We start from the raw sequence: 13,143 nt of genomic DNA on the forward strand, positions 1-13,143 counted from the left end.
GCTCAACGCTGATGTATTCACTAATAATGACGGCATCACAGGAAGCCGGCCATAATAATCCTCAATGATATATAGAGTAACTGATGGAAGCAGAAATGGAAGGGGGGGGTGGGGTTGTCATGTGACTGATTTCTCCTTCAAATGAACTGGCGCTGCTTCTGAGCGAGGAGAACTTGGACACATGACTTTGACACGATGACCCCGTGACCTCTGTACTCTGGTACATCAAGTACTGTCAGATGACAATCTTTCTGTGTGTGTGTTCTTCAATTCTGCTCTAATGACCCTTCAAAGTTATCTTGTGACAGGAAATGATGATATTTAGAAGGAAAGCATGACTACCTGAAACAGCATGACCTATGCTCTGATGCCAGCCTTATAAATCTTACTTCTGCAAAATGCAAAATCAAGTCTTACTTTCAGAGCATCTCAAAATATCATTGCGTATGCAATGCAAAAAGCTACAACTGGACTAAACTTAGTGTTGCTGGCACACAGCGAGTCTCAGAATGTAAGATGAAGTGAAACTCGACTCAGGAATACCTTCTTGCAACTGTGCAAACTCACAACCTAGCAATCAAATAGTAAAGTGGACCATCAGAGGCCATCAATGTGACATTAAAAGGATTAAAATGACAACTGAATTTGCAAAAACCAAACTGAAATGGAAGATCATAAGTGACTGAATTGGAACGCTCTACATGCTGCGTGTACAAATAGTAAACCGCACAGAACACTTAATGTATTGCATATTGAAGTACATGAGGCATCATTTGACATATAAGAGGTCTTTGTACCATTAAAATAACCTGCAAGTTTCAAAGCTAAAAACGACCTCCTCATTATAAACTAAGCATTTATTTAATCAAGCTCCAAAAATGGCTCGTTTGGATATTGCGGGATCTTTGATGTCACACGGGCAAATACATTCGCATATGACTGCCTCCAGAGCAAGATATACAAATAGTTATACATCACCGGTCCATTTGCCTACACTGTATGCAAGCGTAGCATCAAAAGCAAATATAACTCATTTTAATCACTAATGCTGTCTACACTGATACAGCATACAGTTCAGTTTCTGACATACTTCACGTGCAAATGGAAGAGTGAAAGAACATTTGGTTTGACTCGTCCAGTTTAAACAGCTCGTTTGCGTCTCTGTACAGACTTCAGAAGAATCCCAGTGTCGGAAACAAGTGAATGGTTTATTTTAATGGCGTCCCGTATCATATATGTGTGTTCGGAGCTTCTTCTTTGTGTTTTGTAAATGAGGCACAGTGTAATGGAGAGTTCGCAAACAAACCTTTGTTGAAAAATGAAGAATGATTTGATGCTTTATAGTAAACACTGACTTAATGATACGGTCACAGCGGTTCTTAAGTTAACAGTGTGCTGGAGGAGAGGAGATTATCAGTGAACAATAGCAGTTACTATGAACTGTCACTGTATGGAAAAGAGCTGCATGAAGATTTTTCAAAATTTATTTTTTTGTGTGTGTGTTCCTCACAAAAATACATACATTTTTAGAAGAAAATTAGAGCAAATATAGACAGAATTTAAAATAATGCTTATACTTAGATATTTTCACTAAATATATTATATTTAAGCAATAAGCATACAGTATGAAATACATTGAATTGAATTTAGTAATCTCGTGTCCCTCTAGTGTCTCTCTCGGTCTCTGGTGTCTAATGAGTACACAGCTCATTTCCTCTTCCTCTAATGCCACAAAGTGAGAGGAATTGTAAAGTATCCCAGAAAGGACAGCTACTTTACAAATAAAGACAGAGTCCTAAAGAAGTTTATTCTGGATAAATTGACTTTGACCCCAGTAAAACTCCTCAGGATTAATTAATTGCTCCAATTAGGTGATGAATGTGGCCACTTAGACTAATTGTCAGTGGAGCATGGGCTTCTCCAGTCCTCATGGGAACTTTAAGGAGCTTTCAAGAAAGAGCTGTTTCTGAAAGTAAACCGCCTTGTATTGAAGTTTTAGAAGGCAAAGTCATTAAAATCGGTCCTCCGAGTGTGATTAGCAGCACATGTCAGATTTTGTTTTTAGATGTGAATTGGTGTGAGAGATTAATGACCACTGTTAGGGTGCTTGCCCTGTCTGGATAGTGATAAACCAGCTGTTATGTTTCTGTGGTTAACCAAAAGTGTGATAGGATCGTTGTATTTGTTAATGAGGCTTCAGAGATTTGTTTAACAGACAAACAAGCTCTTGATGAGTGGGAGGATTAGATCCACCATGTTAACTTATTGGCAACTAATTTTTTTTCTTTTTTCTTTTAACCACAGCTTGTCCAATAGTTAGACATCATATCGTCTTTTGGCTACCTGTACAAAGTCATTTCGCAGCCATTTAGGTAGTAAATATCGGTCTAACCGACATGAAAAGAGACCAGTCATTTAGTGTTTACAAGACATTTAAAGGCAGATTTAAAAACAAAACTAAAAAAATTGTTCATTCAAAATGATAAAATACTGATATCGTCCCAGACATACAGTGCTGCTTGAAAGTTTGTGAACCCCTTGCAGAATGTGTGAAAATGTGAATAATTTTAACAAAATAAGAGGGATCATACAATATGCATGTTATTTGTTTATTGAGTACTGTCCTGAGTAAGATATTTTACATAAAAAATGTTTACATATGGTCCATAAGACAAAAAATCCTCCAGGTCCAGAAAATTCTGAAGTTTTCCCACATCTTTTGTGTATTTGAACCCTTTCCAGCAGTGACTGTATGATTTTGAGATCCGTCTTTTCACACTGAGGACAACTGAGGGACTCAAACACAACTATTAAAAAAGGTTCAAACATTCACTGATGCTCCAGAAGGAAACACGATGCATTAAGAGTCAGGGGGGTGAATACTTTTGAACAGGATAAAGATGTCCACATTTTTCTTATTTTGTTTAAATATCTTTTTTTTTTCTTCATTTAGTACTGCCCTTCAGAAGCAACAGAAGATACTTACATGTTTGCCACAAATTAAGTACAATATTCCTTGATCTTCAAATTCCAAAAGTTTTCACCCCCGGCTCTTAATGCGTCGTGTTTCCTTCTGGAGCATCAGTGAATGTTTGAACCTTTTTTAATAGTTGAGTTTGAGTCCCTCAATTGTCCTCAGTGTGAAAAGATGAATCTCAAAATTATACAGTCACTGCTGAAAAGGGTTCAAATATGCAAAAGATGCTGGAAAACTGAAGAATCTGCAGGAGGTGGAGGATTTTTCTGAAGAACAGAGCTCAGTTTAACTGCTCAGGACAAACAAGAGACTCATGAACAACCATCACAAAACATAAAAACAGTCGTGGATCATCAGGTAACCACACAGTATTAAGAATCAAGGGTTCACATACTTATGAATGGGGTTATTTTAATAAATTCAGCTATTGTTTGGTCTTGTGGACTTTATGTAAACATCTTTTATGTAAAATATCTTACTCAGGACAGTACTAAACAAAAAATAACATGCATTTTGTATGATCTCTCTTATTTTGTTAAAATTATTAACATTTTCACAGATTCTGCAAGTGGTTCACAAACTTTCAATCCAGCATTGCATACTAACGTTCAAGAGTTTGGGGAAAGATTTTTAAATATTTTGAAAGAAGTCACCAAGGCTGCAATTATTTGATCAAAAATACAGTAAAAATATGTGAAATATTATTACAATTTAAAATAATTTAGTTAATAATTTAATTTAAAACTTAAAGATTTAAGTTTTCTATTTGAATATTAAATGTAATTTATTCCTAAGATGTAAAATTTGAATTTTCACACTGACACCACCATGGAGCACCCACAGAAAAAAAAAACAAGATATTCTCCATTAACTATAACCAATCAAAAATATCGATTGAGATATGGGAAGCTCTCTGATAGGTGGATCTCACATCATGTCCCTGTGCGTCATAATACACACAAATACCTTCATCTTTAGAGTGGCTATTGGAGTTTTGTTCGTTCCAAAATGCTTCTAGGCATGGAATGATGTTTGGACACTTTTCATTATCAGTAGCTCATATTGTGATCACATGGATCATATGGCAGTATGCTTCAAAGTCGAAAAAATGATCAGGATATTTGTCAATTTCCCTTTGAAAATCTCTATGTACATTTAGAATAAACATTTACAGCATAGTTAATGTACAAGGGCTTTATCCAAGGGCTCTGATAAGTAATAAATAAACAACATGATATGTGGCCAGCCAATGTTAACTTTACTATAAGAAACACACACACACACACACACAACAACATTATTTACTCCCTTTGCATCTAAAAGGCGTTACACATTTGTTACACATGTCACATGATCCTGATTTGGTGCTCAAGAAACATTTCTTGTTATTATCAATGTTGAAAACAGTTGTGCTGCTACATATTTTTGTGGAAACTGTAATACGTTACTTTCACAGCCTTTTTTTGAAAATAAAATTTAAAAAATAATAATTTGAATAAAAATCCTTTGTATTCTTGCTGAATAAAAGTATTGTTTGTGGACATTTTGTATATCTTTCAAAGATTTGATGCCACTAAACTGGAAATTTTTGGCCAATTAAGTAATTAGTTCATCCTCAAAAGCACTGGGTGGTAAACATGACTTCGTTTCCAGGCAGACTGCTGCACCCAGACTCCTGGAAGTTGCACCGCACTATAGCCAATCAGATTTCAGCCAGCTCTTGCCATTTCTGTGTGCAATATGCATCAGACTGTCAGTGTCTGTGGGTGGTCCATTGCCATGCCATCTGAGGCTCGATATCCTAGGACTAAAGAATATCTTAAATTTAATTCAGAATGTTTGAACATCAAATTTGAGTGCATGGAATACTAAATATTATGGACTTCTAGTTACTACATCGCAGCAGTCAGTTATTTAGAAACCTTTTACGACACCATAAAAGAACAATTTGGTGTACAAACCATGAATGACCACTGAGCATTACAGTGCCTTACAGGCTCACATACATCTCTGTTTCTATTACCGTCTCTATTCAAACAGTAACTAACTCCATTCTCTATGGATGTCAGCGGCACAACTTTGCCTTATGGGCCTTGTACTGATGGCAGCGGCTGCTCCCCTGATTAAATTCATCACCTTTATTACAGCGTGGAGTGCAGGGCCTAGCATGGCTGACTGCTCCTGTTGCCCATCGAGAGCATTCATCTGCACTAACGGGGGCAGGGGTTTACGCTTGGTCTGTGCATTAGACTGTGAGCATCACGTCTGCTTCACGCAAATGCATCGCTCACAGGTGACATGCCAGGGCCGGTCGCACGTCTCATATCTAAAGGCCACACTACCCTTCAGAGCAGGGAGAAACGTCTCTCTACAACACTGCCTATGGCAAGGGGCTTCAAATAATGTGTATCAAATACACTTGTGCTCACTTGCGCTTGTTAAAGAGGAATTGTGGTTTTAGACTGCGGTTTTGGCCAATGGACCCTTTTCACAGACTGAGCATTTCCACAGTTATTAACATTGTAAATTTAGTAATGTTATATAATGAATATTTTGGGTTATAATACCTTGGCATTAAATTTCAGTCTAAAAGGACTGATGGCAAATTTTTCTCTTCTGACCACCTTAATCATAAACGATAATTAATTACTAATATTATTTTTGTCTTTTGCTTTTGGAGCAAATGGGAATGCAAAAAACAATATTCAGTGCTCAGCATAGATGAGTACACCCCCTTTGAAAAGTAACATTTTAAACAATATCTCAATGAACACAAAAACAATTTCCAAAATGTTGACAAGACTAAGTTTTATATAACAGCTGTTTAACTTATAACATGAAAGTAAGGTTAATAATATAACTTAGAAAACAAAATTTTCAGTTTTACTCAAATTAGGGTGATGCAAAAATGAGTACACCCAACTGAAAGTCTCTGGAGCAAAGCTAAATTTTAGACTACAAATGTCTAATTTAACAAGAATTCAACCACAGGTGAGTCTAATTATTCATTACTCAGGTATCCAGCAGACAGTTGACTGTAAAAGGGTGTTAAAACCCTTCCCATTTCATGCTGCCAGCAATGGCACCACATGGAAGAGAAATGTAGAAGAATGGCATGCACGGGTGCCGTCCACGAAAGAAGCCTCTCCTAAAGCCCAAGCAGAGAAAAGCCTTGCCCATGCTGACAAAGATAAAGACTACTAGGACTCTATACTCTGGAGTGATGAGACCAAGATAAATGTTTTTGGAACTGATGGCTTCAAAACTGTATGGCGTCGCAAGGTGAGGAATACAAAGAAAAATGCATGGTGCCTACAGTGAAACATGGTGGTGGCAGCGTCCTTATGTGGGGCTGCATGAGTGCTGCTGGTGTCGGGGAGCTGCATTTCATTGATGGCATCATGAATTCACAGATGTACTGCTCTATACTGAAAGAGAAGATGCTACCATCACTCCGTGCCCTTGGTCGTCGTGCACTTTTCCAACATGACAATGATCCTAAACACACATCTAAGGCCACTGTTGGATTTCTGAAGAAGAACAGGGTGAAAGTGATTCAGTGGCTCCTGATCTGAACCCAATCGAACACCTATGGGGAATTCTGAAGAGACAAGTTGAGCATCACTCTCCATCCAGTATCCAGTCTCTAAAAGAGGTCATTCGTGAAGAATGGAAAAAGATAGATGTTGCAAAATGTCGCCAACTTGTTCATTCCATACTTTCATGTTATAAGTTATTGTAAGATATTGTTTAAAATGTTACTTTTCAGAGGGGGTGTACTCATTTACGCTGAGCACTGTATATATTAGCGGTGTAACGGTACACAAACGTGTTTTCGGTTCAGTAATTCGGTTCAGTACTGTACCTCGGTATTGAAGTCACAGATCGGTACAGCAGGGGAGAAAAATAATCAAAAAATTGCTTCTTTTTTCTTCTTTTTATTAAACAGTGGTTTATTGAACAAATTGCGTCTCTCTTTAAATAAATTCAATTATAATGAACATTTTCTTACGGATAAAAAAATCTATCTCAGCTAATACTGTAAACTATACACAGGGAGCCCTCTTTGCAAATTGCCATAATATTAAAGGTTACAATTAACAACAGAGCCCAAACTATTAAATTCAGTTGCTATTTATTTTTAGAATAATCAACACTCAAATGACATGTACTCAAAAAAAAAAAACATGTAAATTGCAAACAAGGCAGGTTTTGCAATAACTTCTAAATCTAATTATATATATTTTTTCTACTCTAATTCATTTTTTAAATACAATCATTTACACAGTTACTGTCATAACTTGTTTTTTTTATGACAAATTTATTTAAACATATATTAAATAATTAAGACATTACTAACAGATAAAGTAAATATAATTAATATGCTAAGCTAATATAGTGCATATATTTAGTGAAATGTTCATTTCTCTTGTGAACTAACATGCTGTGGACACTAAATGACTTGCCTGAGGTAAATGTAATGCTACTTGATATTGCTGTTTATTTATGTCTTTTTGTGGTTGAAACACTGCTTGAAAGATTGCGCGTAAACATGTCTATGCATAGATCTTTTTCCTGTTGTGGTGGTTAGCAAACAGTGCTGAATTACCGCGCACGCCCCCTTCTGGATTGGAGTGTGGATCGCCTGTGCCTGACTGTATTTGTCGTCTGACTGCATACACCGAACCGTGACGTCCATACCATGATGGTTAGGGACAAATACATATGTGTGTGTGTGTGTGTATATATATATATATATATATATATATATATATATATATATATATATATATATATATATATACTGTACACACACACACACACGTTTAACTCCATGGAAATTTACCCAACCTTCGACTTCTTACTTCCCTTTCTGAGAACACTGGAAATGTGAAAAGGGTCCATTGTATATGTCATATCATTTTAGGTTTTAACAAGAAATAAAAATATTTTTTTCTATAATTTTCACAGAAAAACCTAGGGAGTTCAAATCATGGAGATATTATTTTGAATTAGGATTAAATAATGCACCCAATCACTAAACTATTATTACTCAAAATGTGTAGTTCACAAGTTCACGTTTTATTTCAAAATACATATTTGGCTTCACAAATTCCCCTTGGATTACTAAATTAATAAATATTTTAATATTTAATACAAAACAGTCAGTAGAAATAGAGGTGAAATCGGGGTGGTGGATGGCTATATTTTTTTAATGTGATTAAAAATCACAATAAATCCTGCCTTCTGACCTGCATCCAATTCCGTGTTTTAAGGGATTTTCCTATCACTGATGCAATTCAAGCTTGAAGTTCTACTGGGGGACTTTCTAAGCAAATACTGATATGTGATTCACTGCACTTAATTTGATTAATTAACATAATGTAACAATACTGTTAATAGATTAACAGTTTTAAAATGTTATCTGTCGTTCAAACAGCTTTCTCATCTAAAGTTTCTAACATTACCAGCTACAAGGACAATCTCCCCAGAGCAACCCAGGGTTGAGTGAAGTGCTCTAGGGCACAATAATGATAGAGGATCCCAGACAGTCTTCAGTATATGGTTCCTTCTGATTAAATGTGAACTTATGACCTTTGGAAACTGATAATTTCTCTGGCCTGGATCTATAACTACTAAACTAGCACCAAATGTTCAAGGAAAAAAAGAAAAGAAAATGATAATGATATTATAGTAATTTATGAGAGGATATAACAGTTTGTCTAGATTTCTAGCTGCAGTAGATTACAGTAATCTAGAGTAATTTACAAAAATTAACAGTGCTCTCAAAGTAATAATGACAGCAATTGCCTAAATCTAAAGTGCTCCCAAGCTACCGCTTGCATCCGATTATGTGATATTGCAAACCAAAGTGTAAAATGAATGCACATTATGAGATGGATGCAAGCCGACACAAACACACACATTCACACGCTCTCATCCAAACAGAGCCAGATTTGTTGCATATTACAGCACCCCATGGGGAATATCACACATGCGATCTCGCACAGTACCGAGCGCTTCTGAGCTATCGCTTGCCTCAATTATCGATGATGCCACAGATTTCCAAAACTTTCAATTCATTTCTTAATTTTCATTCTCCAAGAGCTGTGCAGAAAAGAGTTTCATGTATGATCAATGCAGTGGTCCAGCATGAGCAGTAGAGCGTAATTTACGTTTTCCTCATCGTTCTAGGACAGGGTACAGCTGAGCTCAGCAAAAGCCTGTGATTTAGGGTTGCTTTGGTGAAGGTTCCACTATAGCGACAAAGCTTCTGAGATTACGAATGTTAAAGCCCATATGTTGCAGCGCTGTAGAGCTCGTTCATTTCTCAGTGGATCCAGAAACACATTTTCTGTTCTGATAGTCACAAAAGACCATGACCGATTGCAATTAGTTTTCTAAGAAGCAACTGATCAGAAGCATGCACGCATTTGCACACCCTCTTAACATGCAGATCTGAGCAGTGTGTCCTGTTTATCTGAGGTCAGGGATCAGTTCTGCAATGGTTCAATAGTGGAAGTGAAACCGGCGGCTCAGTTCACTCTCATGAGCGCAAGACTAACTCGCTGTCTCAGTCTGACGGAGTGTGTGCTCCCTTGACAGCGGTATTAATTCAGATTTGCACAACCCAGACTGTGACAAACCCATAATACGTGGTGGAGGAAACTCCTCTAACTGGCGTATTACTCAAAAAGATCGCATTAAACAGCATGACACGTCTCTACGCCAGATTCTCACCAACTCTCGGTATAAAAAGCTGTGAAAACTCATGACGTGAGTCATGCTTCCGTAAGTGAAACGCAGAGTATATTCTTCATGTTGGCAGGTAAGATCAGCCACACAGTCCTGATTACATGGCTAGTGTTACAGGCAAACATCACAGATTTTGTCCATAGAGGGAAGCTAGTTTCAACCAGAGGGAAAGGCTGTAAATGTGAGTGGCAAGAAATAAACAAGAAAGCGACTGTGAAATTGCTGCAATTCACAAAGCACAGAGTGTAAAGCCAGGCCGCAGGCCCACCCGAGGAGTACATGATGATGTCCGAAAAGCAAATTTAACAGGATAGAGTATATTTATGATAGTCTATATTGACAAATGAGAATATATTTTAACAGAAGTTGTAACATTTTGCAGTAACATCACAGAGGAGTCATTAGGCTTACGTCATTCCACTGCGATGCGCAAATGAATAGGATCCTCGGGTATTTAACTGCGGATGCCAATACGTCCACACTGAAATGCCATGTTGGGCGCAGATGATTCACAGTCGAAAAACAGTTATTTGGAACGGTGTGTGTTAGCAATTATAAACCTTCCAACCTACCTAACTTGTGCAAGGGAGGGTGGTGGCGCTCGAGGATGTCAAAAAATATAACGACTCGCTCTCCCTCACACTGTAATAAGTGAGTAATGATGAGTAATGAGTGTAATGTAGAGTAATATGTGTAATGATGGAGTTTTATAAATGTAATTGAAACCTTAGGTTTGCTCAAGAGGTTCTAAATTATGAAGATCTGAAATTACATTTGCTTTGTTTGACAACGTTTTTTTTCTCTCAGTAATTTTCAATTGGCAGTGAAATTCCATAAAGCAAATTTATTTACACTACAAATGAACAACGAAAATCAGTCTATACTGACAGAACTGCCTCTGCATTGAGGAATAAAAGCGGGCCCTCTCTATAAACATGGGTGGGTAGATAGATAGATAGATAGATAGATAGATAGATAGATAGATAGATAGATAGATAGATAGATTTTGTTTTTTATTATCCTTTAAACACTTTAAATGGCTATTTAGCATAGTTTTATTTGCAATAAAGGCCTAGGGATCTCTATAAAACATTTATAAAACAGTCTAAACGAGAAAAAAATATATAAACCTCATTAACAACTTTATAAAGTTGACAGCAGGAGATGGGTACAAGAGGTTTCTATAAAGAATTAGTCAAGAGCCCCCTGGTGCCACAGAACACGAAATTCCCTCCCTTAACCACAGAGAGGTCGACTCCTCTAGGACCACAATTAAACCATGTCATGGTGAACATAATAATTAAAAGACTAATTTGACAAACTAAGCTACTTGAATAGCCTACTGACTTATGCTTAGGTACAGCGGGGGAAACAGTAGCCTATCCTTCACTGTTTATGCCGTTTTACAGGTGAAGGAAACCGTTTTTCTACCCCTTAGTCTCTTACACATAGTGAGGGTTACACATCTTAACACATTTTGTTGGGTTATTTTAACAAGTAAACAACTTGTTAAAATAACGACTATTTTAACAAGTTGTTAAACGACTATTTAAATTGCAGAACTGTTTAAATTCAATATGCGACGACTATTTAAATTGCAACAGTCCAGAAGAGGATCTGAAGGTGACAGTAAGTTTCTCTTACTTGTGAACTCAGTCACTAATGTTCTGTTTATTATCATTAGCAGTCCAAATACAATTTATACGACTATTCACTCGTAAGTTCTCTTTTAGGCCAGTCGAACCGTTGGAAAATCGACTTTTGATGTGAATCTCTAGATAAAATCTGTAAATTTGTTTTACACAGAGTTTAAATAAGAAAACATGTTACCTCATAGAAAGTCTCCTAAACAACGGTCAATCAAATCATATTGTTAAGGTGAAATTTAACCTTTTGCATTACGGTTTTATTCACATATGAAACAAATAGGTATGTTTCTAACGAGATATACAATAACATCAAACAGAATCACTGAAAATCATTTCGCAAGCCACAGGTACCCCCATGCAACGGAGAAGTAGCGACTACCGAATCCGAGCGCAAACTTGAGCAGCTATTAAAGCTGAACTAAAAGACTGTCGTTTGACTGGCAAAATAAGGGTGAAGGACTGACACCAAAAAACACTGACGCCATAAATTGGTGCTATTAACCGTTTTGCCTCATGCGCGGGCGACCCGCGCGCCGTTCCCAGTAATGTCATTCCTTGGGATTTCACGGACACATGTCACTTCATCAACATTACCTTCGTCGAGAAGCCGTTCGAGGTGGTTGAAGATCCCGCAGAAGTTGGGCAGACTGCTCATCAGTTTCTTATCGTTCATAAGCTGCATCAGATAATCAGGGGTCGGCTTCGGCTTCTCTTTCGTTTCCATTTCCCCCACCATATTCCACAGAAATCACCACCGACGCCCCAAAAAAGACAGAAACAATCCCCAAATAAATAAAGGCTGGAATATAAATAATAAATAGAGTACAAAAACGCAAGTGAAGGAGGCAAGTGCCTGAGTCGTCCGCGGAAAAGGCTGCTGTCTCAGTCTTTACGCACAATCCGCTGCTGCAAGGCTACTGCAATTCTGGGGATGACAGTTGTTTTAGGGCAGCTGATGAAATGAAATTAAATGAAATCTAAACGGGTGGAGAGGGAAGCCAGGTCTCCTTTCAAAAACAATTCCCAATAAATCCCACAAGTTACTCGCAAAGGCGACTCCCGCGTGCCCAGTGTCCCTCTTTAAGATTTATTTTAGCGAGAGATTTGTCCTTAACTTCCTCTTGAGGCGGTGAAAATGCACCCTTTCCCCGAGTTCCCCAAAGCTTCCTGTGTCTTGTCTGTCTATGTGTGCAGCACTAATAACGTCTGTTCCTCCAGTCTCTCACTCGCAATAAAGGCGCTTTCTCAATGAGATTGGCATTCGGTCCTCCGTTACCGACCAGCTCTTCTTGCGCTCGCGAGCCCGTCACATGATCACACTGAGTCCCAGTAGCAGAAATCAGACTGTGGGAGGAGAGAAAGAGAGAGAGAGAGAGAGAGAGCAAACGAGAGAGAGAGAGAGAGAGAGAGAGAGAGAGAGAGAGAGAGAGAGAGAGAGAGAGAGAGACTGTACATTTGAAAAACAATTAGCCCATTTTAAATGCGGACTCGATTCTGAAGCATGTTGTGATGCGCGTCTTCAAATGAACTATTCTTTTTTCCAATGCATGCAAATTGCGAATGAACATGAATATCCACCAGATCTCCTAAACGCTTGTTCTGCACCAATAACCAGCATTATTTCTGAAGTTTAAACGTTGCACAACACAATCATGAGGAATTAAAAAAAAAAAAAAAAAAAGAAAAAGGGTAACACTTTAGTTTGGGGTCCAATTCTCACTATTAACTGGTTGCTTATTAGCATGGATATTACTAGGATAT

The 13,143-nt window shown here is 37.6% G+C and overlaps 1 pseudogene; it reads right to left on the reverse strand.

Moving 5' to 3' along the window:
• The window catches only part of LOC125277210, a 129,408-nt pseudogene extending 116,687 nt beyond the window's left edge, over positions 1-12,721 (reverse strand).
• Positions 12,722-13,143: the final 422 nt, after the last annotated feature.

Source organism: Megalobrama amblycephala, linkage group LG10 (assembly GCF_018812025.1).
Source record: "Megalobrama amblycephala isolate DHTTF-2021 linkage group LG10, ASM1881202v1, whole genome shotgun sequence".
Lineage (NCBI taxonomy): Eukaryota > Metazoa > Chordata > Actinopteri > Cypriniformes > Xenocyprididae > Megalobrama > Megalobrama amblycephala.